Here is a 24,217-nt window from a genome sequence, read left to right on the forward strand (position 1 = left end):
TTAAAATCTTATTAATAAATGCAAAAATGTGGCAGCACACTGTTAAAGTGAGGCCTTTCTGGCAACAAAATTTCATCTAGAATGGGCATTAGTGGTATAGGAGATCTGTTTCACCTACCAAACTGCCATTGAAAAAATCTGGAACAGCTTCCCAAGGGCCTCTCCAGACAACTCATTATTGAGCATTCATCTTATGTGGAAGCTAGATTATATCTGGTCTTACTGAGCAGTCATTCTGATTTGTTTGCAGGGCAGTTATTTCACAATAAACATCCATCCTGCATTCATACTGATTTGCTTGCAGGGTTTTTACATGTCTTTCTGTCAGTCATTGGTTTATCCCACACTTCAATGCATTTCTTCATCACCTTCCAAACTGCAAAAAGCAAAAAAGAAAAGGTGGATTTATTGAGCTAGGGAGACAGAGTGCTTTAGTCCCCTTTAAATGTGCAAACCTTAAGGCACATAACAACAACAAAAAATTCTAGTATGCTCTTGAATTAATCCCTCCCTCAAAATATTGAGAGTCTGGAGGCACCAGACATATACATACAGTTCTGTATAATCACCCCTGCATACTTAGAGATGTGAAGACTGGGGGGAAATTTGGGGAAAAGTGGATTTTTGATGTTTTTTCCTGAAACTTTCTGGGCCTTCTCATCTCTATGCATCTGTGAGAATTTGTTGGCTAATAGCCTGCATTGTTCCTGTTTATTTTAAATACTTATATCTTGCATTTCTTAATTGTTTCATTTATTGACAATACTCCTTATGTGAAATACTACATTTGAGGACCATCATGTACTAACTTAGAAGGAAAGCCATGGCACCGACTTGAAAGAACTATCACAACAGAGAGTTTTGTTCAGATTAGACTGAGGAGATCAAGTGAAGCTAGGAGAGAGATTAAGGTTGCAATCCTGTGAACATTTCCTTGGTGGTAAGTCCCATTGAAATCAGTGGGACTTACTTCTGAGAAGACATACATAGGATTGCACTCAAGGTTTTTCTCAGTTCAAGTATTAGCAGTAGTCAACATTATTTCATTGTGGTTAATTTATTTGCATGACATCACTATTTGATAAAATACTGTAATTTTATTTTCTGTATTCTAAATGGTTTTGTGTCTAGTACTAAAAGATGTAAATTTTATCCGTTTCAGTGGTTGCCTCTTCTTTGTTATTTTACAGTAATTAACATGAGCTATGAAACATGGGGAGAAAAAAAACCCTCCTAAGAACAAACACATTTTATATGTTAACTTCAAACAATCTCAAGAGCAACACCTTGAGCCTTTGCTGAAAATTGCCCCCTTTTCTCTCCCTTTTCAATCCCTGGAAACATACAATAGCACCCCTGAACCAATGCCTGGAAATGGACTGCCTTCAAGTCAATCCCGACTTATGGCAACCCTATGAATAGGATTTTCATGGTAAGCGGTATTCAGAGGGGGTTTACCATTGTCTCCCTCTGAGGCTGAGAGGTAGTGACTGGCCCAAGGTCACCCAGTGAACTTCATGGCTATGTGGAGGTTCGAACCCTGGTCTCCCAGGTCATAGTCCACCACCTTAACCACTATACCACACTGGCTCTCGAACCAATACCTAGAACTCCATAAAAATAGATTTCCTTTCTGAAAATAAAATCTCTTGGCAGTAGAAACCTATGTATATATATATATTTAAAACAAGAGGGTAATATTTGCCTGCTTTCAGTAAGCACCTGGGAATAAACTTGGCACCTGGATGGTACAAAACAGAACTGAAAAGTAAGCCTATGACCTCATTGCATCCATGCACAATTTAATCAACTGCAGGGTATATACATTAGTGAAAATAAACCTCTTCAATTTATTTATTATTTGATTTATATCCCGCCCTTCCAGCAGGAGCCCAGGGTGGCAAACAAAAGTACAAGAGACACTTTAAAACATCATAAAAACATTAAAATACATTAAAACAAAACAACTTTAAAAACATTTTAAAAAAGCTTTGAGGACTTTTTTTTAAAAGTTAAAAAATGTTTTTTTAAAAAGGTTTAAAAGCATATTAAAAAGCAGTTCCAACACAGGAGCAGACTGGGATAAGGTCTCAACGTAAAAGGCTTGTTGAAAGAGGAAGGTTTTCAATAGGTACCAAAAAGATAACAGAGATGGTGCTTGTCTAATATTTAAGGGTAGGGAGTTCCACAGGATAGGTGCTGGCCACACTAAAGGTCCATTTCCTATGTTGTGCAGAACGGACCTCCTGATAAGATGGTATCTGCATCAGGCCCTCACCTGCAGAGAGCAGTGATTGACTGGGTATATAAGGGATAAGACGGCTGTCAGGGCTTTGTACACCAAAACTAGAACCTTGAACTTGGCCTGGTAGCAAATGGGCAGCCAGTGCAATTCTTTCAGCAGCAGGGTGACATGTTGGTGATACCCTGCCCCAGTGAGCAGTCTTGCTGCCGCATTTTGCACCAGATGCAGCTTCCGGACCAACCTCAAGGGCAGCCTCACATAGAGTGCATTACAGTAACCCAGCCTGGAGGTTACCAGTGCATGGACAACAGTGGTCAGGCTATCCTGGTCCAGAAACGGCTGCAGCTGTCTTACCAGCCAAAGCTGGTAGAAGACACTCCTAGCCACTGAGGTCGCCTGGGCCTCTAGCGATAAAGATGGATCCAGGAGCACCCCCAGACTACGGACCTGCTCTTTTAGAGGGAGTATGACCCCATCCAAAGCAGGCAACTGACCAATTATCTGAACTTGGGAACCACCAACCCACAGCGCCTCCATCTTGCTAGGATTCAGACTCAGTTTACTGGCCCTCATCCACCCCACCACCGAGTCCAGGCAGCGGTCAAGGGCTTGCATGGCCTCTCCCGGTTCAGTTGTTACAGAGAAATAGAATTGGGTGTCATTGGTGTACTGCTGACACCTCGCCCCAAATCTCTTGATGACCGCTCCCAAGGGCTTCATATAGATGTTAAACAGCATGGGGGACAAGATGGTACCCTGTGGCACCCTACAACACAACTGCCAGGGGACTGAAAGACAATCACCCAATGCTTATTTTCTGAAAACGACCCCGGAGATAGGATCAGAACCACTGTAAAACAATAAAAGCAGTTGCAAAAATTTGAATCTCCCAATTGTGTTCAGTCTGTACATTAGTGGTCTATGGAGCAGTCATCAAGGCCAGCAGTATCCTCAAAGCATTTGGCGCTTAATTGCCTGCTAATACTAACAGTAGCCCACAACCTAGGCAAGCTGAATTATTTGTTTTTAACCTGATTGAGTCCCAGTAACACAATGGGATTAAGAAATACAAGTATTTTGTCTTAAATAAATTATTATGGACAAGCTGTTAAATTGAGTTGGCCACAGTCCAGAGAACCCTGTGAGTAACTGTAGTTGCCCTCCAGTGGGGCTTTGGTGTTGTGTTTCTCCAGCAGCTGCTCCTGATGTAAACACTTTTTGAAACTCGGGAGTTTTACAAGGAATTTGTGGTACAGCATGAGGATTTTTTGTTTCTAGAAATGTCAGAAGTCTGCTGGGAGTGCCCAAAGTAATTCTCTTGAGTGCCAAAACAAACGTAACATGGGAAATCCATGATCCTCTCTCCCTTCTGAATTTAAAATAAACTTAAAAGCAGCTCTTTGGGAGGGATGGGACACTAGATTCAGACAGTGACATTAGAGAAGGGTATTTTTACATGCACACATTGTTCCACAGTAGAAATTGCTTCTGCTGAAGTTCTTTTATCCCTACTTGAGACGTGGTAAACAGTTACATTTATAGGTGGACAACATCCACAGGATTTACCAAGAAAAATACCTTTGTGTATGTATGTGTATGGAGGGGAGGGGGTCATTTCTGATAAAAACTTGGTCCTTCACTGTGTTTACTTAAATAAGTATTATTACAGTCCAAAAAGTTTTTTTTTCATTCTCTTTTATGTTACAGCCTATTGACTCTGGTTAGCTGTTTATGTATACTACATCTTAAAGAGATGTTTATGTTGTTGAATGCTAGGTTTTATTTTTCTTATCCTTCTCTGGCCATACTCAAGTAATTATATTGCAGCTGTTAACTATGCGTTCTGTATAAATTGGTTGGGTAGTCAAGATCTATCCCACATAATTTGACTTAATCTGGCTGCCTGAGTATCATAGACTAATAATGAATAATGGGTGGTATCCAACTCCACATGAGTAGAGCTCTGCTCATGCAGTGGGGCGTCCCCTTCCTCTCTTCCCCCATGCATACCCCAAATCTGTTCTGAGAGTCCCCCAACCCTCCAGAGCAGATTTGGGTGTGTGTGCAGGGGGCTGGGGGGAGGAACAGAGTTCCCATTGCATGAGAGGAAATCTGGTCCACTGGCAGATGGACATAATTGGATGCCACACACGTTTTGTTTTTGTTTTATCCCGAGAATCTGTACATATGGGTAAATTGTTCTTCAGATCTGCTGGATAAGAATATCTGAGAGAGACAAATCTCTCTGGTATTGTTCTTGGATACAGATAAGGACAACCCTTTTGAATGCATTCTAGCTAGTTGATGAAATGAGCTTGCTTATTTCTAAAGGTGTTCTAAAGCAGCGATGAAGAGTCTTTGGTCCTCCAGATGACTCTGAACTGCAGTTCAAATCATTCCTCACTAGTGGCCATGCTGGCTGGGGCTGATGGGAGTTGAAGTCCAGAACATCTGGAAGTCACACAGGTTTCTCATCTCTGTTCTAAAGGGTGTGTTTATTTTCAGTTGCAGTTCTTTAAGAAGGGTGCATTAATAACTTTTAGAGCAGGGGTTAGAGTCCAGTAGCTGTTGGACTCTAACTCTCAACAGCCCCAGCCAGAAAGGCCAGTTGTCAGGGTTTATGGGAAGTGTAGTCCAACAACTGTCAGGATGCAGGATTGGGGCCCTGAGGATTCAGAAGACAAAGAAAGGGAGGGGGTCGTTTATCCAGAGTTGTGCGAAGAAGCAGGAGAAGGAGGGGAGGAAATCCCAGAGATAGAACTGTCTAGCAGTAAAGACCTTGGAAGGCTCACAGACTCACTTGAAGTTCCCACGCCTCCTCCCCCCTTGAGTTCAGAGCAGTTAGAGGGAGAGGGAGGGCCTCCTGAGCCAGGGAAAAGGAAAGAGAAACCGCCAGACAGTTTAAACATTGCCCCCCCCGCTTTCACCCATACCAGAGTCAGAGCCTTCAGAAGGGGAGGGGGACGTGCTTCCTCCTTCACCGCGCACCAGGAGGCAGCTGATGCAAAGAGAAAGGAGGGGGGAGAGAAGGGTGGTGGATGAGAGCGCTTTGAGGCGGAGTGAGAGAATTCGTGCCCGTTTTCCCCCTTCTTAAGGGACAGGAGAGATAGTGACCCCTTGTTCTGTCAACTCTCTTGTATGTCGCAGGATATGTTTTGTAGTGCAACTTCATGAGAAGACGTCGTTTGTGACTGGATATTACTTTAATAAAGACTGAATTGCTTTCATCAACTGGTCTGGTTCCTGAGTCCCATCCTGGATACGACAGCTTGACAGAACCACTTATCCCATCCTCAGCGCTTCCATCACTTGAACATGACAAGATGGAAAAGGGAGCAGCAGGGGGGACAATTCCCACTTCTGAGGCGGAATAAGTGCGACGGTTGAGGACTAACGTTGCAGACTTGCAGGCAGGTGTCCAAACCTTGTTGGCGGCAGTTAGGACGCTGAAAACTGATAATCAAGCCTTGAAAACCACGATAGATCAGATGCGGTCAGCCCCTCCAGCCGGTGTGATGAAGATCCCTATTGGATTACCACCTAAATATGTGGGACAGAATAACCAGCTTTCCACCTTCGTGGCCCAATGTGAAATGTATCTGGACATTAGAAATGCAGAATTTCCTAGTGATGTGGCCAAGGTGCCCTTTGTGATTAGCCTATTGGAAGGGAAGTGGCCAGGTGGGTCACTCCCTACCTGGTAAGAAAGGATACCCTTTTGGGAAGATACCGAGAATTTATGCGAGCCCTAACCGAAATGTTTCAGGACCCTCAAAGAGCTGAGACTGTGGCGAGGCAATTGGGTGCTTTGAAGCAAGGGAAAGGAACTGTTTCAGAGTACACTAACGCCTTTAAAATTCTGGCTCAAGAAACCGGTTATAATGACTCAGCCTTGATGTTTATGTATCGGAGTGGACTGAATGCTGAGATCTTGGATGATCTGGCCAGAACTACACCCCCAACTAACCTGCCTGGACTGATTCGACTGTGTCTGCAGATCGACCACAGGCTGGAAGGAAGACGCCTGGAGAAGAAACAGGAGGCCCAGAGATATTCAGCTTCAGCCTCACGCAACAAGATCCCTTCAACCCCAGGAGTGTCAGGTAACGCGGGAGAAGGACAGGGAGGGCCTCGGCCGAAACTGTCAGAAGAGGAAAAAGAAAGACGTCATCAGGAACGTCTCTGTTTTTATTGTTCAAAGCCGGGCCATGTGGCTAGGGAATGTGGACTAAAAGGGGAGAAAACAGGGCCGTTGGAAAACTAAAATACCCAGCTCTCACGAAGGCCGGAGGGCTGGGGGCCGCATTATATAAAGGCACTCAACTAGTACAGCCCCCCTCCAAAGGGGTATTTGTACTACCTATTCGAGTTACAACTTCCACAGGAGTAATGTTTAACTCCACAGCGTTGATTGACAGTGGAGCCTCGACCAACTTCATCGACGCCAAGTTGGCAAAACGTCACAGGATCTCTCAATGGAAACTGGACACCCCCTTGTCCGTGGAAACCATAGATGGTAGACCTTTAAAATCCGGAGGAGTGACACGAGCCACGGAAGAGTTGAAACTAGAAATTCCAGGGCACGAAGAGTTCATCTCCTTGTATGTGTCAGATCTCTCGAGTTTTGATGTGATTCTGGGAATGCCCTGGCTCGCAAAGCATGACCCAAAAATAGATTGGAAGGATGCGGTGGTATGGTTCACTTCCCAGTATTGCCATGAGAACTGCCAACCAGAGATCGCCGCAAAAGCGCTGGCAGGGGCAGTGCCGGAGGGCAAGGAAGTGATCCTTCCCTCGAAATATGGGGACTTTGCGGATGTGTTTGATGAAAAGGAAGCTGAGACTTTGCCCCCCCCATCGCCCTTATGACTGCAATTGATTTAGTGCCTGGAGCAAGCATCCCAGCTGGAAGAATCTACTCCCTTACAGAGATGGAGAGAGCAGCTTTGAGAGAGTTTTTGGAGAAAAACCTGAAGAGAGGATTCATCCGTCCCTCACAGTCCCCTGCAGGGGCCCCCCTGCTGTTCGTGAAGAAAAAAGGGGGGGAACTCAGACCCTGTAATGACTACCGCGCCCTAAATCAAATTACTATCCCTAACAGTTACCCGCTGCCCTTGATTCCGGAGTTGTTAGACCCACTGCGTTCTGCAAAAATCTTCACGAAATTGGACTTAAGAGGAGCATACAATCTGATTAGAATGAGGGAGGGGGACTAATGGAAGACAGGGTTTCTTACTTCGTATGGTCAGTTTGAATATCTGGTGATGCCTTTTGGGCTTTGTGGAAGTCCTGGCGTGTTTCAAAAGTTCATGAACGAAGTGTTTAGGGATCTCTTGGATCAGTATGTGATTTGTTATCTGGATGATATTCTGGTGTTTTCTAAGAACCAGGAAGAACATGACCATCACGTGAAAACTGTGTTGGAAAGACTGAGACAGAATCACTTGTATGCTAAGTTGGAAAAATGTGGGTTTGGCCTATCATCTTTGGACTTTCTTGGATACCGAATCTCAGCAGGAGGAGTGGAAATGGATCCGGGAAAAGTGAGTTGTGTATTAGAATGGGGACAGCGAACCACAAAAAAGGACGTACAACGTTTTTTGGGGTTTGCCAATTACTACAGAAAATTCATCCCAGGTTTTTCCAAGCTAACAGCCCCCCTTACTGACTGTTTAAGGGGAAAGGGGAAGTTTCAATGGACAGAGAAAGCAACAAGAGCTTTCGAGGATCTGAAAAGAAAATTAGCGTCTGAGCCCATTCTGCGTTTTGCCGACCCTACCCGACCTTTTGTCGTGGAAGCGGACGCTTCGGACCTAGCCATAGGGGGGGGTTCTGTTACAATTAGATATGGAAGGAAAGGAATTGTATCCTTGTGCGTACTTCTCCAGAAAGTTAAAGGATGCCGAGAGAAATTATACAGTGTGGGAGAAGGAGCTGTTGGCCGTCAAGGACTCCTTTGAAAATTGGAGACAGTATCTAGAGGGAGCTCAACATCAGATAGAAGTGCGCTCTGATCATAAGAACTTGGAAAGTCTGCACACCGCTCGAAAGTTGAACCAGAGACAGATACGTTGGTCATAGTTTTTTGCCAGGTTTAACTTCAGGATTACTTATCATGCCCATGCAAAAAATCAGAGGGCAGATGCTTTATCCAGACAACCGCAATGCAAAGGAGACGAAGCTGACAACCCTCCCCAGCACATCATCCCGCCGGAAAAGTTGATGTTGGGATTGTGCCAGCCTTCATGGGAAAAGGAGCTCAAAGAGGCACAGCAGGGGGATCCAGACATGCAACAATATGTCCAGGAAATGGAACAGGACCAGAATGCAGAAGTAAGTTTCCATTGGAGAGATGGATTGCTGTGGTTTAAAGCTGCCAGATATGTGCCAAAGGGAGACCTAAGACTCAGAATTTTGCGCCAATGCCATGACTCTATCACAGCGGGGCACTTTGGCATCTTTAAGACCATTCAGAATGTAGCTAAGGACTTTTGGTGGCCCCAAATGCGTCGGGACATAGAGAACTATGTAAAATCCTGTTCTGTCTATATGTGGACAAAAACAGACACAGGAAAACCAGGTGGACTGCTGGAACCTCTACCCACCCCGTCCGAACCCTGGAAAGAACTTTCCATGGACTTTATAATGGATTTACCGAAGTCACAAGGAATGACGGCCATCTTAGTAATCGTGGATTCCCTGACCAAAATGGCACATTTCCTTCCTTGCTCAGGGGCTTTAGAGGCTAAAGAAACAGCCAAACTATTCATAAAGGAGATTTATCGACTACATGGTTTGCCCAATAGTCTAGTTTCGGATCGAGGAACTCAATTCACAGCAAAGTTTTGGAGGGCTGTTTGGAAACAGCTACAGACAGAGTTGAAACTGTCTTCTGCGCATCACCCCCAGACGGATGGACAGACTGAGAGGCTGAACGCTGTTTTGGAAAGGTATTTACGCTGTTACGTGTCTTACCAACAGACTGACTGGGTATCATATTTGCATTTTGCAGAATTTGCTTATAACAACTCCTTGCATACCAGTACAGGACAAACACCCTTTTTTGCTAACTATGGGCTTCATCCCAAGGCTTTTCCCAGCAGTACAGGGAGTGTGCTTGTGCCGGCTGCAGGGGACTTTCTGCAGGAACTTCAGGCTGTGCAGGAGGTACTAAAAAAACAACTAGACGAAGCCAAAAATGATTACAAACGAGTGGCGGATCAGCACCGACGTCAGGGGCCTCCACTGCAAATAGGAGACAAGGTATGGTTGTCTACCCGCTTTCTGCAGATACCTGGCAAATGTAGAAAGCTGCAGGATAGGAGAGTGGGGCCCTTCGAAATAGAGGCGCAGATCAATCCAGTAGCGTACTGTCTGAAGTTGCCTGACACTTTTAAAATACACCCTGTTCCATCGCTCCTTATTAACGAAAGCAGCCCCTCCCAGTGATTAACGACCGGAGGAATCTCCAGGGACGCCGCTCATAGTGGATGGACAGACTGAGTTCGAAGTGGCAGAAATTCTGGACTCCAGAATCAGACGTAACAAATTACAGTACTTGATTCACTGGAAGGGTTATGGGCCAGCTGATAGAACTTGGGAAAATGAAAACGATGTGCATGCTCCAGAACTAGTAAAACTTTTTCACCAACAGTTTCCCCATTGTCCTAAGCCAACAAGTTGGGGAGGAGCTCAGCATGAGAGAGGGGATGGTGTCAGGATGCAGGATTGGGGCCCTGAGGATTCAGAAGATGAAGAAAGGGAGGGGGTCGTTTATCCAGAGTTGTGCAAAGAAGCAGGAGAAGGGGGGGTGGAAATCTCAGAGATAGAACTGTCTAGCAGTAAAGACCTTGGAAGGCTCACAGACTCCCTTGAAGTTCCCACGCCTCCTCCCCCCTTGAGTTCAGAGCAGTTAGAGGGAGAGGGAGGGCCTCCTGAGCCAGGGAAAAGGAAAGAGAAACCGCCAGACAGTTTAAACATTGCCCCCCCCGCTTTCACCCATACCAGAGTCAGAGCCTTCAGAAGGGGAGGGGGACGTGCTTCCTCCTTCACTGCGCACCAGGAGGCAGCTGAAGCAAAGAGAAAGGAGGGGGGAGAGAAGGGTGGTGGATGAGAGCGCTTTGAGGCGGAGTGAGAGAATTCGCGCCCGTTTTTCCCCTTCTTAAGGGACAGGAGAGATAGTGACCCCTTGTTCGGTCAACTCTCTTGTATGTCGCAGGATATGTTTTGTAGTGCAACTTCATGAGAAGACGTAGTTTGTGACTGGATATTACTTTAATAAAGACTGAATTGCTTTCATCAACTGGTCTGGTTCCTGAGTCCCATCCTGGATACGACAACAACCCACTCCAGGAGAGGTGCTTCCAGATTCGAAGATCTGATTGTAAAGACATTGACAATTTATTTAAATTTGACAAAGTGACAAATATGATGTAAACTGACATTTACAACATCAAATCGTAAAGACATTGCTATCACTCCTTGGCGATCACTCGTGACTGAGTAAGATTGTCTTCCAAAATATAGTCTTTAACAATGGATCCGTCTGAATCTGCATCCACCGCTGATGTACCAGACTAGAAGCTTCTGGATTTCACAGTCCTGCCCCCGTCACAATTTGCCAATCACCATGGGGCTTTTGTTATGGAAGACGCCTGTGCGTGAATTTATTTTATGTGGGGAGATCGGTGCATGACGATCAACACACAATCTTGACAGAAAAAGGCTTTGATCCAATGGCATGGGTACCATGACAATTGGAAGTCCTTCATCTGCTGCAGCCTTCATCCGCCTTCACAGCCATTGTAACATACACATTGTTATCCTCTGCCTGTTCTGCCGTTGAGGACTTTCTTGGATCGTTCTTTGTCTGGTTCCTCTCCCTTGACCTTACCGCCATGGGTGACCCTGCTGGGAGTACATGACTCCCGGCAGCATCACTCACAGGGTTCATTGGAACACACAAGCCCACTCAACACTACAAGGTGACGATCAAGTGAGGGGACTATCACTCCACCTAATACTTGAATGAGTATATATACTGAAATTCAAAATTTCCCATATAGGGATTAGTGGCCACTTTGGAAGAGCCCATGGCTGTATTTTCTTGTAGTCTGGGAATAAAATATTTATTTATTTATTTATTTATTTATTTATTTATTTGTTTGTTTATTATTCAATTTCTATTCTGCCCTTGCTCCCAGCAGGAGCCCAGAGTGGCAAACAGAAATGCTAAAAACACTTTAAAACATCATAAAAACAGACCTTAAAATACATTAAAACAAAACAATGAAAAACATTTTTAAAAGCTTTAAAACATCTTTAAAAAGGGGTAAAAACCATTTAAAAAACCCATATTAATAAGCAATTCTAAAAATATCTTCATTTACTCCCATATCAATCTGTCTGGGGTTTAAGGTCACCCTTAGAGGCCATGCTCTTAGTGCCATCATGACATACCTGGTGAATGAGCATAAGGGACAGGGCTTTTACAATGTTGGGCCCATGCCTCTTCTCTAAGTGTCCTTAGACAGGAAGTGAAAAGTAAGAGTTTTTTTAGTAGGCTTTTAATGTTTGATTGATAGCTGGTATAGCACAGGGGGGAGGAGAGCCTGGCTGGGAGTCCAGAGTCTGTGAGTTCAGATCTCTGCTCGTGTCTCCTGGGTGTCAAGGGCCAGCTACATATCACCCCCACGGTGAGTGGCTCAGGGGTTACGTGCCCTGCCACCTGTGCAGCTGTGGGCAAGCTGCATAGTCCCAAGGAGCCCAGTTGCCCCCCAGCTGGCAGTTGTAGACAAGGAAGGGGCGGGCTTGTGCAGCTGTGGCAAGCTGAGCAGGCCCTAGCCAGCTGGGGAGGACTAGCCTCAGAGGGAGGCAATGGTAAACACCCTCTAAATACTGCTTACCATGAAATCCCTATTCATAGGGTTGCCATAAGTCGGGATCAACTTGAAGGCAGTCCATTTCTATTTTCATTTTTTAATGTTTGATTAAAAACTTTTCTCAAAAAGTAAATTGGATTGTTTCAAAATGAGATGGTTGCTGCGTGATGTAGTTCACTTTGTTATCTACAGGATAGCTTTATATTCACTAATAGCAAGAAACTTACAGGCTACTTTTTTGACCCCAAACAGTGTTAACTGCCAAGGACATTGTTTTAATCTAAATGATTGGGAGAACTTTACAGTGTTAAATTTTGACAACTTGCGTTTCCAAAAATGTGTATGTTTTTACTTTTGTATTGTATTGTTTGTTTTTGGTTTTTGGTAATGGCCACTGGCTACAACAATAAAAATCTGACTTATGTTTTTTTAAACTGTATTTTGGTTTTTATGTTCTACTTTTAATTTTTAATTGTTTTTAATTGCATTTGTATGATTGTATAGTCAGTGTGGTATAGTAGACTACGACCTGGGAGAGCAGGGTTTGAATCCCCACATAGCCATGAAGCTCACTGAGTGACCTTGGGCTTGTCACTGCCTCTCAGCCTCAGAGGGAGGCAATGAAAAAACCCCTCTGAATACCGCTTACCACGAAAACCCCATTCATAGGATCGCCATAAGGCAGTCCATTTCCATGTTTCATTTTCATTTTTTATGTATGCTGCTCTGGATACATTTGTAGAAGAATGGGGCATAAATAATTGCTTTTTTTACTGTGATTCGGTACAAGGTATGCTCCTATACCTCTTTCAGATCAGATTTACTCTCCCCTCCATTCTTGTTCACTTTGGGCCCTTGCAGATGACTTACTGTGCATTCATCCTGATTTGTTTGCAGGGAGATTAGACAACAGTGGCTATTCAATAGGCATTCATTTTTATATGTTTGCAGGGAGGTTAGATGTTGCTGCGTTATACCACACTTTCCAGTGCATTTTCCTGTCACTTTCCTTCTCAGAAAGTCCGATCTTCTGAGGAAGCGGACTTGTTTTGTGCAATCAACTCTAATTATGCAACCTGAATTTACTGATATGTGATTGAATCCCACCCAAAAATACAGAGTCTGGAAGAGTCCTTCGTCTGCTTCTTTTTAATTGGAAGGCTTTTTGGTATGCAAATATGTTTTTTCTTACATGGCCAGTAGGGGGCAAACTACACCTATTGCTTTGAAGCTTGGTACTTTCTGTGCGAACAGGATCAAATTGGGGAGACAAGGCAGAGAGAGAGAGAGAGACTAGTCTCCAGAGCAAAGCTTTCCCATTGCCCACACCTGGAGGGGGAAATGGGTTGATCTGCCAATCAGTTGTGAAATCTCTTTGAAACTGAATTAAAAAAAAGAAATATGCTTAGGCTGCTCCCACAGGTTTTACAGTAAAAAGGAGCAGGGTTTGACTAGTGTTGTGGGGCCCCATTTTCAGAAGAGAGAGGTGAAGACACTGGAACTGGCAGAACAGTGAGTGTGTTTCTAACCATGTGATTGGTGCGATGATTTGCTGTGGACAGTCCTGAAAGATCTGAAGTCAGTAGTAGGAAGGGAGGTGTGTCCAGCCAAGGGCAGAGTCACTTCAAAATGCAGCCAGAAAAAGCATTCTTGCTGCTTTTGAAGCTGCTAGTGTGCCCACAGCCATAGGGTGGCTAGAGAAAGAGAGAGAAGAGAATAGACAAGAAATCAAAGAAACTTTTGCCCACGTTACAGGGTCCTGCTGCCTTTATGGAATAATTCAATGAAGTATTGATTCTGTTCAATTATATAGATGTATTGCCAGGACAATGTAGGCACATGTAGCAGTGGGACATCACTGACTAGGTCTGCCTTCACTGTTGGTTGACCTTCCCTTTTTATAACAGCAGCAGCAACATATCTTCTGCCTTTTCTCTGTCTAATGGCAGTAGGTACTAATGTTCTGTCCACTCAATAATGGAAAAAGCAATACCCCCCTTCCTTGTATTTCTGCCACACAACATTTAAGAGTGGCAACTGGCCAGCAGTAAAAATGTCAACAATGGATGTGGATATCTATTGAAAAAGAGACTGATCTCTCATTTAGAATAGGACATGCAGTGACCAAAACCTGCCCCCATGATGTAGTTCTCTCAGGCCATTTTTATTTCTCATTATTTATTTCTTATTTTATTTGTATCCCGCTTTTCCTCCCAGCAGGAGCCCAGGGCGGCAAACAGAAGTGCTAAAAACACTTTAAAATATCATAAAAACAGACCTTAAAATACATTAAAACAAAACAATGTTAAAACATTTTTTTTAAAGTAGCCATCTAGGAATCATAGAAGAGTAGAGTTGGAAGGGGCCTATAGGGCCATCAGCCCCTAAGAACTGCATTTAATGATGTAACCAGTTCAGGTTTAATGTAATTCATTGGTGGGGACCAGGGTCTATTGATTTAAACCAAGTTTCCCATTTTTAAATTCATCTATTTCCTGAGCAAAAATGTGTCCTAACTGGTTGCTCGAAGAATGAGAAAATAATTGGTTTGCAACTAAATTGAGGTTTTATGTAACCGGATGGTACAATTCAAAATCTTTGACTATGCAGCCTTGGCTAGTCTCTCAGCCTAACTTATCTCACAGGGTTTTTATGAGGATAAAATGGAGGTGGGGAGAACTCAAGGCATGCCACCTTGAGCTCCTTGGATGAAAGGCAGGAAAAATGCAGCAGTAGTAATAGTAGTAGTAGTAACACTAATATTAATAATAATGCCTTTGTGCTGTAGAGTTATATACGAGAAATGTATCCATGCAAGGATAAGAGGCAGGATCCTTTACTTGAAGGCTGAGGCTTGCACCTTAGTCAAAACCAAGTCCCACTGAACAAACCAAAATTTTTTTCTGAGTCAAGTGTGTAAGAGTGGGCTATAATAGCCAGAATTTTCCAGGAGAAAAGAATGGTGGTTACTGGACAAAATAGTGTTTCTTGATGAGTAAGATTTGGTGTACTCGTAAATATTCATAATTTTATAACGGAACACATTGCAAAGTGGAGGTAGTAGGGCATAAAACAGGAGTACAAGATCATCCATGTGGACATAATGTATCATCCTGGTAAGATATATGATACTTTGATTTTACCACCTTTGATGACTTGCTACCCCGAAGCCCCTAGTATTAAGCTATAATATTATAAGTGCATTAACTATTTTGCTGTATAATGGATGACAGTTCCCCCCCCGGTCCTCCTTTACAAAGAAAACAGCCTTCCATTACTAATAAGATCCTCATAAGTTGTTTTAAGATACTATGTATTTATATTGAAATATAATTCTAAACCAGGTTATTTTAAATAGAAAAACATTGCTGAAATAAGATCCAATGTAAGTTGTTTAAAAATGGATTTTTTAAAATAGGTTTTTTAAAAGTACTATTTTGCAGGGAAAATTCAATTTTTATCCAAATCAGGTGGCTATTTCATCGCCGTGCGTGTGTGTGCGTGCGCAACTTAAGGGAATACTTCTCTTTTCTCAATGAGGCTTTGTTTACTAAACTTAAGGGAATACTTCCTTTTTCTCAGTGAGCCTTTGTTTACTAAATGTTAAATATGAATTTTCTTTAATATCTGAAAGGACCCTTATATTTATGATTTAATTCAAATGGATCGATTATTCAAATTAAAAGCCAAATGATTAATCAGTATTCTTTAGCCTACTCTTAACTTTGTTAGTCTTGAAGAACGGTTCTCTAATTTGCAGTCAAATCAGCTAGGTAAATTACTCTCCCGTTACCACTAATTTGTTGGCACTAATTCTATTTTTGTTTTAAATTAGACTTCATCTGTGAATGTACAATGCAAGGGGACCTGGTGCAAAGAATGCATTTGTTCTTCCTCCCATAAGAAAGGTATAGAGATAGGTTAAGTGGAGGCAGATGGGAAAGTTGTTACTGAATTTCACAGAATACATAACTAGCTTATCTAATTCACTGCCACATAATGTTGTTATGGTGATTACCTTGGATGGCTATTGAAAAGGATTAGACAAATTCATGAGTAGGGCTCTTAGCCATTATAGGTAAAAGGAGCTTCCATGTTCAGAGGTAGTGTACCTGAAATACCAGATGCTGGGGGTAAACAATATGTGGGGAAGGATTTGTTGCTTTCATGTCCTGCTTGTAGGTGTTCCATAGGCATCTGATTGGCCACTTTTGGGAGCTGAACGCTGGACTCGATGGACCTTGGACTGATCCAGCACAGCTCTTCCTAAATTCTTATTTTAGAGGGTAGCAAAACAAAGTCTACAGGGCTGTCTGAGGCAGCAGGTGTGTGATGTCTAAAGCATTAACTTTCATAAAGTGAGACAGGCTCTATTAGTGGGTCCTGGAAAATCTGTAAATGGGGGAGGGCTTCTGGTTTATACAGTGGAATCAAGTTATCTATGTGACTGTCAAAGCAGTGTTTTTACCATGGAGATGTGAGGAGGGGGAAGCAGATTGCAAAGAACTGGGGGTTTTTTTGTGTGGATTTAAATACTATAGCAAATACTAGTCATATGCACTTCCCTGTGAGCAAATGTCACTGAACAGTCAAGGCTTTCTTCTGAGTAGACATGGATAGGATTGTGCTGTTTGTGTGCGATGTGCTTATTTCATTTTCACAACCCTGCCATGTAGTTCTTATTTCTTCAGTGATATTCCCTCTCTATACTAGTGGGAGATGCTCAATGGGATATATATTTGCACTGTGTGTTGTCTCTTCATCTCAAATAATACTTTCCCACCCACCATAAGTTCCAGAAATGTGAGGTCCATTGCGGCATGCACCCAGGTATTTGTTTCCCAATGCACCCACACTCCTTTTCATTATTATTGTTAAAATATCAAATTTTTTAAAAAATATTTCCTGATATACCAGATTTGTACAAAAGAGCAGCAATATCTCTGTGTGTGTTGTTCCAAGCCTGAGGTCTGTTGTGGGCATGCATGCTAGTACTTGTTTACCTGTGCCCATACACCTTTACAAAAATTTTATTTTTGAAATAACAAGTTTACTGATGTACACAAGAGCAGTGTTAAAAAAAAAGAGAGGCCCACAGGAAGCCAGGCAAGGATTTGGAGTAGCTCGCATGAAAGACTGCCACTTCCTTTCCTCCCCTTTTCCTTTTCCACCTCTTGTACCTGCAAGAGCAATTTTTATTTTTATTTTTAATACAGTTGTTTTGTGCAAGAACACGTCTCTTCAAAGCAGCTGCTTTAAAAATAAAAATACGCTAATGTGCTTTCAGCCGACACCTGGTGGAAAAGGGAGGCTGCATCGTTTCCTTTGGGCTGATGAAAACAAATGGAAGCAGGGGGGTGGCAATAGCGTACTTGTAAAAAAGCCCACCCATACCATGAAGTTCAGTGCATCCACAGCTGGTTAAACATGCCCTTTTATATTGGATTTCCTTCCCTTCCTGAATTATCCACATATTGGGAAAATGCAAATTTAGCAGAGGGAAAGGGCAGAGAGAGAGAGAGAGAGAGAGAGAGAGAGAGCTGCTTCAGATCCACATTACACACCAGGGTGGATGAGCCCTTTGTACTTTTACATTCACACGGAAAAAAAGGGGATGGTGGGTCTTTTGGAGAATTAGGGCTGATGTGAGAAACCCCTCTTCTTTGCCAGTGAAAATTAGGGAGGATATTTATTTCATTATCTTTTTTTACATAATAAATGGATTGTATTAAATGCTTTCTAATTCCTTTGCTTTCCTAACAACCATCCGTATGATGATGAGACCATCTTGCCCAAGGCTTTGAAGCCAAGCATAGATACATAGATGTCCCACATTCCAAACCTAGCTCACTAACCATTGCACTGCACTGGTGTTTTCCTTGCGGCTTCTGGTAATAAGAAGGAACAGAAGAGATGTAAAATAACTGGTAGAAATTCTTCAAATAGATTAACTATGTGGCGAATTTGATGGGCAGAGGTAGCATACTTGAATTGCACCATATGCATGTGATGTTTCCAGGCTTTGGGGATCTTGTATATTGTAACCATAGAAATAAGGGGTAACTTTAAAAAATAAAAGTTTGGGAAACGGTAACATCAGACATTCCAACTCGGTTTTCAAACTAAAGCTGCCAGTGACGTCTATTGAGGTTGCTTAACTTTCCATTATAAGACCGTTTCCAGTTGCTCATATCTTTGCCCAATTTTAACTGTTAATGCAAAAGCTTTGCAGACACCAATGTTTTTCTCAGGCTTTTAAAAAAATGTTTTCAGTAATAATGGTAACGCTTGTGACAATGATGAGCCTGAGGCATAAAATGCATGTTTTGTATTTTAAAACAGCCCAGTTCTTCCTACGCTTTCATTGAGAAATTCCAGCACCTCCGTGCTTTGGAGCAAGGACTTGAAATTTGGCAGCAGAGGACTTGTCTTGGTGTTAGGCAGGAGCCTTGCTTTTGTCGGCCTCGGGAAAATCTGCCCACATTTGGCCTGATTGGAAGCCTCCAAAACATTGCAGCTTATGCATGCTTAGCAGAGACTTTTAAGAACTTGGCAGGAGAAGTTGCCAAGTTGTCTGCACTCAGAGTGCGCCAGCAATCCGATGGGAAGTTTGAGAGGAATACATGTGGACCTGCACTTCTGGCCACCAGGAGGTGCTGTGCTGCTGACAAGTAGAGAGCATCGGGACCGATTGCAGGATTCAGCTGGCTGCAAAGGGTAGAAGCAGAAAGTGGCTGAGCTAGGCAGAGGCAGTTGTGGTGTAACTTTTGCTTAAAGGTGATGATGCATCATCTAAATACCGGGAAGCTGCTTTTCTTCAGAATAACCCCAGCACCTTCTCTGCATCTCTTTACATTTGGTCCTGCTGTAGTTGTGTGGTTACAGTGCTAGATTCCAGGTTGAAATCTCATCCAGTTCAATCTCATCCAGTTTTTTAGATGGCCTTAGGCAAGCCGGTCTCTTCCTCAGCAATATCATACTACTGAACTACCTTATTGGATGGCTGTAAGAATTACTGAGGTGTGAAGTGCTCTGCACACTTGAAATGCACCTTATAAATCCTAGATATTGTTATTGTTCGGCTAGATGACTAAAACTTTCCTACCAAATTGTATCCTAGTGTCACTTTATACTTGAAAATAGATTGGCAGCAATGTGAAAAAGATGTTTGTGCAGGCTGATGCTATCACCACGTACATATGTCCCACAGACCCTTGTTTTTCATGGCTGTTACCAATCCAGAGAAGTTTGGTTGCAGGTAGCATATTGCCATTGCACTCTACTTGTGTTGCTTTCATCACAGTTGACTGCTTCCCAATTGACTTAGGGCTCCGACCGCAGCAGCTCCTTTGAGACAATGGTTCTACTGATGCTGGTTACCGTTCTTCTTGTGTATCAGGGATGGGGAGCATGTGCTCCTCCAGATGTTGCTGCACTACAGCTCCCATCATCCTTGGCTTTTGGCCATGTTGGCTGGGACAGATGGGAGCTGGGAACAGTAGTGTAGTGGCAAATACAGAAATGCTGGATCCCGTCATAATAGTTATGGGCTCCTGTGCCTTTAATTAAAATGTTCTGTTTGCAAATTCTGCTTGTTTATGGCTTCCTGTTGATTGCAGCTGGGGAATTAGCATCAAATTTCCCTCTATTTCTTCTTAAGATTTAGGAGTAAAAGCATTGTACATTTACATTTCCCCCTTTTTAATTGAAATAGCAGTTCTGCAACCAAAAAAATGGAAGAAAAATAATATGATAAAATTAGCAATTAAAGCTTCTAATTTCCTACAGAAACAGAACCTGACATTGGACAGTTAAGAGAGGCTATTGAAGGGTCCCCCCTTTAGGATGCACACCTTAACGTGGTGAGGGGGTTTGAGAGTGTTGAAGAAGCTGAGAGCAATGCCGTCAGGAGTCTAGACCAAGAGGCTAGACTCCTAGCAGGGGCACCCAAGGCAGAATGCTCAAAGCCGAGACACCAGACTAAGATGCATCCAAAGTCGGAGGAAGGCAATGGTAAACCACCTCTGAATACCTCTTACCGCAAAAACCCTATCAACAGAGTATCCAAAATGCAACACAAGATAGTGCTGGAAGATGGGACCCCCCCAGGTCAGAAGGCACTCAACGAACTACTGGGGAAGAACAAAGGACAAGTACGAGTAGCTCTGTGACTAATGACATAGCTGGGTCAAAGCCAAAAGGAAGCCCAGAGGCTGATGCGCACAGATGCGAAAGGAGAGTCCGGAGTTGTACGATGCACACAATAGGAACATGGAATGTGAGAAGCATGAACCAGGGAAAGTTAGAAATTGTCAAGCAAGAAATGGAATGTATCAACATTACAATATTTGGCATGAGTGAATTAAAATGGACGGAATGGGACATTTTCAGTCAAGCAACTACAAAATGTTTTATGCAGGAAATGAGAAATCAAGAAGAAACACAGTTGCTTTAATAGTGAGAAGTGATGTAGCAAAAGCAATTAGGAGCTACAACACAAGGTCTGAGCGACTGATATCGAGATTATACGGGAAACCTATTAACAGGGCTGTGGAGTCGGAATCGGAGTCGTGGAGTCGGAGTCGGGAGCAATTTTGGGTGGAGTCAGAGTCAGGAGCAATTTTGGGAGGAGTTGGAGTTGGTAGAAATGTACTGACTCCAACTTCCAAATAAATTTTGATTGACAAGAAGCAATTTTGGGTGGACTCGGAGTCGGACAGTAGAAAAATAGAGGAGTCGGAGTCGGACAGTAGAAAAATAGAGGAGTCGGAGTCAGAGTCGGAGTTGAAGGTTTGCTGTACCGACTCCACAGCCCTGCCTATTAACATAACCATCATCCAAGTCTACGCTCCAACGGCAAATGCAGAAGAAGAAGAATTGGAGAGATTTTATGCAGAAGTACAGGAGGAAATTGACCACACCACCAAAAAGAGATATGGTTATAATCATGGAGAACTGGAATGAAAAAGTAAGGAACAGAGAAGAACTAGGAACTGTGGGGAAATGGGGCTTAGGAGACAGAAATGAAGCAGGAGAAAGACTTATTGTATTCTGTGAAGCCAATAATTTGTTTCTTGCAAACACATTTTTTGAGCAACCAAAAAGACAACTGTACATGTGGACATCACCAGATGGTCAATATAGGAATCAAATTGATTATATAATTGGTAACAGAAGATAGAGAAGTTCCATACTTTCTGAGAAAACAAGACCAGGAGCAGATTGCGGTATGAACTGGTCGTATCAAAAATCAGAGTAAAGCTAAAGAAGAAGAACAAAGCAATCCTAATGCCAAAATACAATTTAAATAACATCCCAGAAGATTATACAGATCAAATAAGGAACAGATTTGAGGCTATAAACTTAGTTGACAGAAAGCCAGAAGAACTTATCAGGGAAGAATGCAAAAAGACAATACCTCTAGTTAAAAAGAGAAAAAGACCTCAATGGATGACTGAAGAAACTCTTTAAATGGTTAAAGAGAGGAAAGCAAAAGCAAAAGCAAAAGGAGATAAAAACACGGTCAGAACCCTAAATGCAACAATACAGTGACTAGTACGTAGGGACAAAGAGAACTATTACAATAGTTATTGTATAGAAATAGAAGAGGACAACAAAAAGGGAAGAACAAGAGCCCTATTCCAAAAGGCTAGAGAAATGAAAGGGAAATTTAAACCAAGAGTACAGATTTTGAATAATCAACAGGAAACACACTGACTGACCGAGATGAAATAAAAGGAAGATGGAAGTAATACACTGAAGAACTCTATAAAAGAGATGCCAGGATGACAGATTCATTCACAGAGGAACCATATGATGAAGAACCAGAAATGTTAGAATGTGAGGTAAAAGCTCCTCTTAAAATACTTGGAAGAAACAAATCACCAGGAACAGATGGCATACAGAGTTGCTACAAGCTACTGAGTGTCATGGCCCCTTCAGAGGACTCGGAGGAGGAGGAAGAGGCAGAGTTGGCAGACCCAGGAGAAGGAACTAGTGGAACCCCTGAGGACACAACTCTGGCTCTTCCCCAGCTGGAGAATGTCCAGGACCTGGCTGAAGCCCCTCAATCAGATTCTGGGTATGAACAGGAGGCTTCCCTCCCCCCTGCAGAAAGGAGACGCCAGCGAGTAGCACAGCAACGAAGGAAGAGGTCAGGTCGTTTAAGAACAAGCAGCTCTGAGCAGCTGGGAGACTAATCATGGGCACCTGGCTTAGGGAGTCTGTTATAAAAGGCAGTTCATGGCTGCACCAGACTGCTGACTACAACGTCGGTTGTGACCCCTCACGTGTAACGCCGTTACTAGCCTCTAGACCTTTGGACTGGACCCCTGGCTTTCTGAACTCTGCTTCCCTACCTGGACAACGCTCTTGGACACTGCTACTGGTTAGTTTCTCAAGCCTTTCTTCTGCCAGCCGGCCTCCGTTATCTGCCTGGCCTTGACTGATTTATTGCCAGCTAACTGCCGGCTGCTTCGTTACTGCCCAGCCCCCAGCCCTGAAGCTGACACTGAGACTGAATCTGTCCAAATTTTGACAAAAATTTGTCAAGAAATATGGAAAACTAAACAATGGCCCACATACTGGAAGTGTTCAATATAGATCCCAATTCCAAAGAAAGGGGATCCCAGGGAATGCAGTAATAATTAAACTATTGCCTTAATATCCTATGCAAGTAAAGTAATGCTCAAGATTCTACAGCAAAGGCTCCTACCATATATGGAGCGAGAAATGCCAGATGTCCAAGCTGGATTTAGAAAGGGAAGAGGCACCAGAGATCATATCGCAAACATACGTTAGATAATGGAACGGAGCAAGGAATTTCAGAAGAAAATCACCCTGTGCTTTATAGATTACAACAAAGCCTTTGATTGTGTAGATAATGCAAAACTATGGAATGCTTTAAAAGAAATGGGGGTGCCACAGCATCTGATTGTCCTGATGCACAACCTATACTCTGCACAAGAGGCTACTGTATACTCTGCACAAGAGGCTACTGTAAGGACAGAATATGGAGAAACCGATTGGTTCCCCATCGGAAAGGGTGTGAGACAGGGGTATATTTTATCACCCTATTTGTTTAATCTGTACGCAGAATATATCATACGGAAAGCGGGATTGGACCAAGATGGAGGTGTGAAAACTGGAGGGAGAAATATCAACAATTTAAGATATGCAGACGATACCATACTCTTAGCAGAAACCAGTCATGATTTGAAAAGAATGCTGATGAAAGTTAAAGAGGAAAGCACAAAAGCAGGACTACAGCTGAACGTCAAAAAGACTAAAGTAATGACAACAGAAGAGTTATGTGACTTTAAAGTTGACAATGAGGACGTTGACCTTGTCAAGGATTATCAATACCTCGGCACAGTCATTAACCAAAATGGAGACAATAGTCAAGAAATCAGAAGGCAGCTAGAACTGGGGAGGGCAGCTATGAGAGAACTAGAAAAGGTCTTCAAATGCAAAGATGTATCACTGAACACCAAAGTCAGGATCATTCAGACCATGGTATTTCCGATCTCTATGTGTGGATGTGAAAGTTGGACAGTGAAAAAAAGTGGATAAGAGAAAAATCAACTCATTTGAAATGTGGTGTTGGAGGAGAGTTTTGTGGATACCATGGACTGCGAAAAAGACAAATAATTGGGTGTTAGAACAATTTAAACCAGAACTGTCACTAGAAGCTAAAATGATGAAACTGAGGTTATCATACTTTGGACACATAATGAGAAGACATGATTCACTAGAAAAGACCGTAATGCTGGAAAAACAGAAGGGGGTAGAAAAAGCGGAAGGCCAAACAAAAGATGGATTGATTCCATAAAGGAAGCCACAGACCTGAACTTACAAGATCTGAGCAGGGTGCTTCATGACAAATGCTCTTGGAGGTCACTGATTCATAGGGTCACCATAAGTCGTAATCGACATGAAGGCACATAACAACAACAACATTGAAGGGTCATTTACTAATCCTCAGAAAGTCATAAAACAAGGAAGACCTGCAATCAAGAAATTTGGGCTGCAGTACTTTACCTTTTCCATGAGAGTAAGTTCCATTGAATTCAATAAGACTTACTTCTGAGCG

This window comes from Rhineura floridana, chromosome 2, assembly GCF_030035675.1.
Source record: "Rhineura floridana isolate rRhiFlo1 chromosome 2, rRhiFlo1.hap2, whole genome shotgun sequence".
Classification (NCBI taxonomy): Eukaryota; Metazoa; Chordata; class Lepidosauria; order Squamata; family Rhineuridae; genus Rhineura; species Rhineura floridana.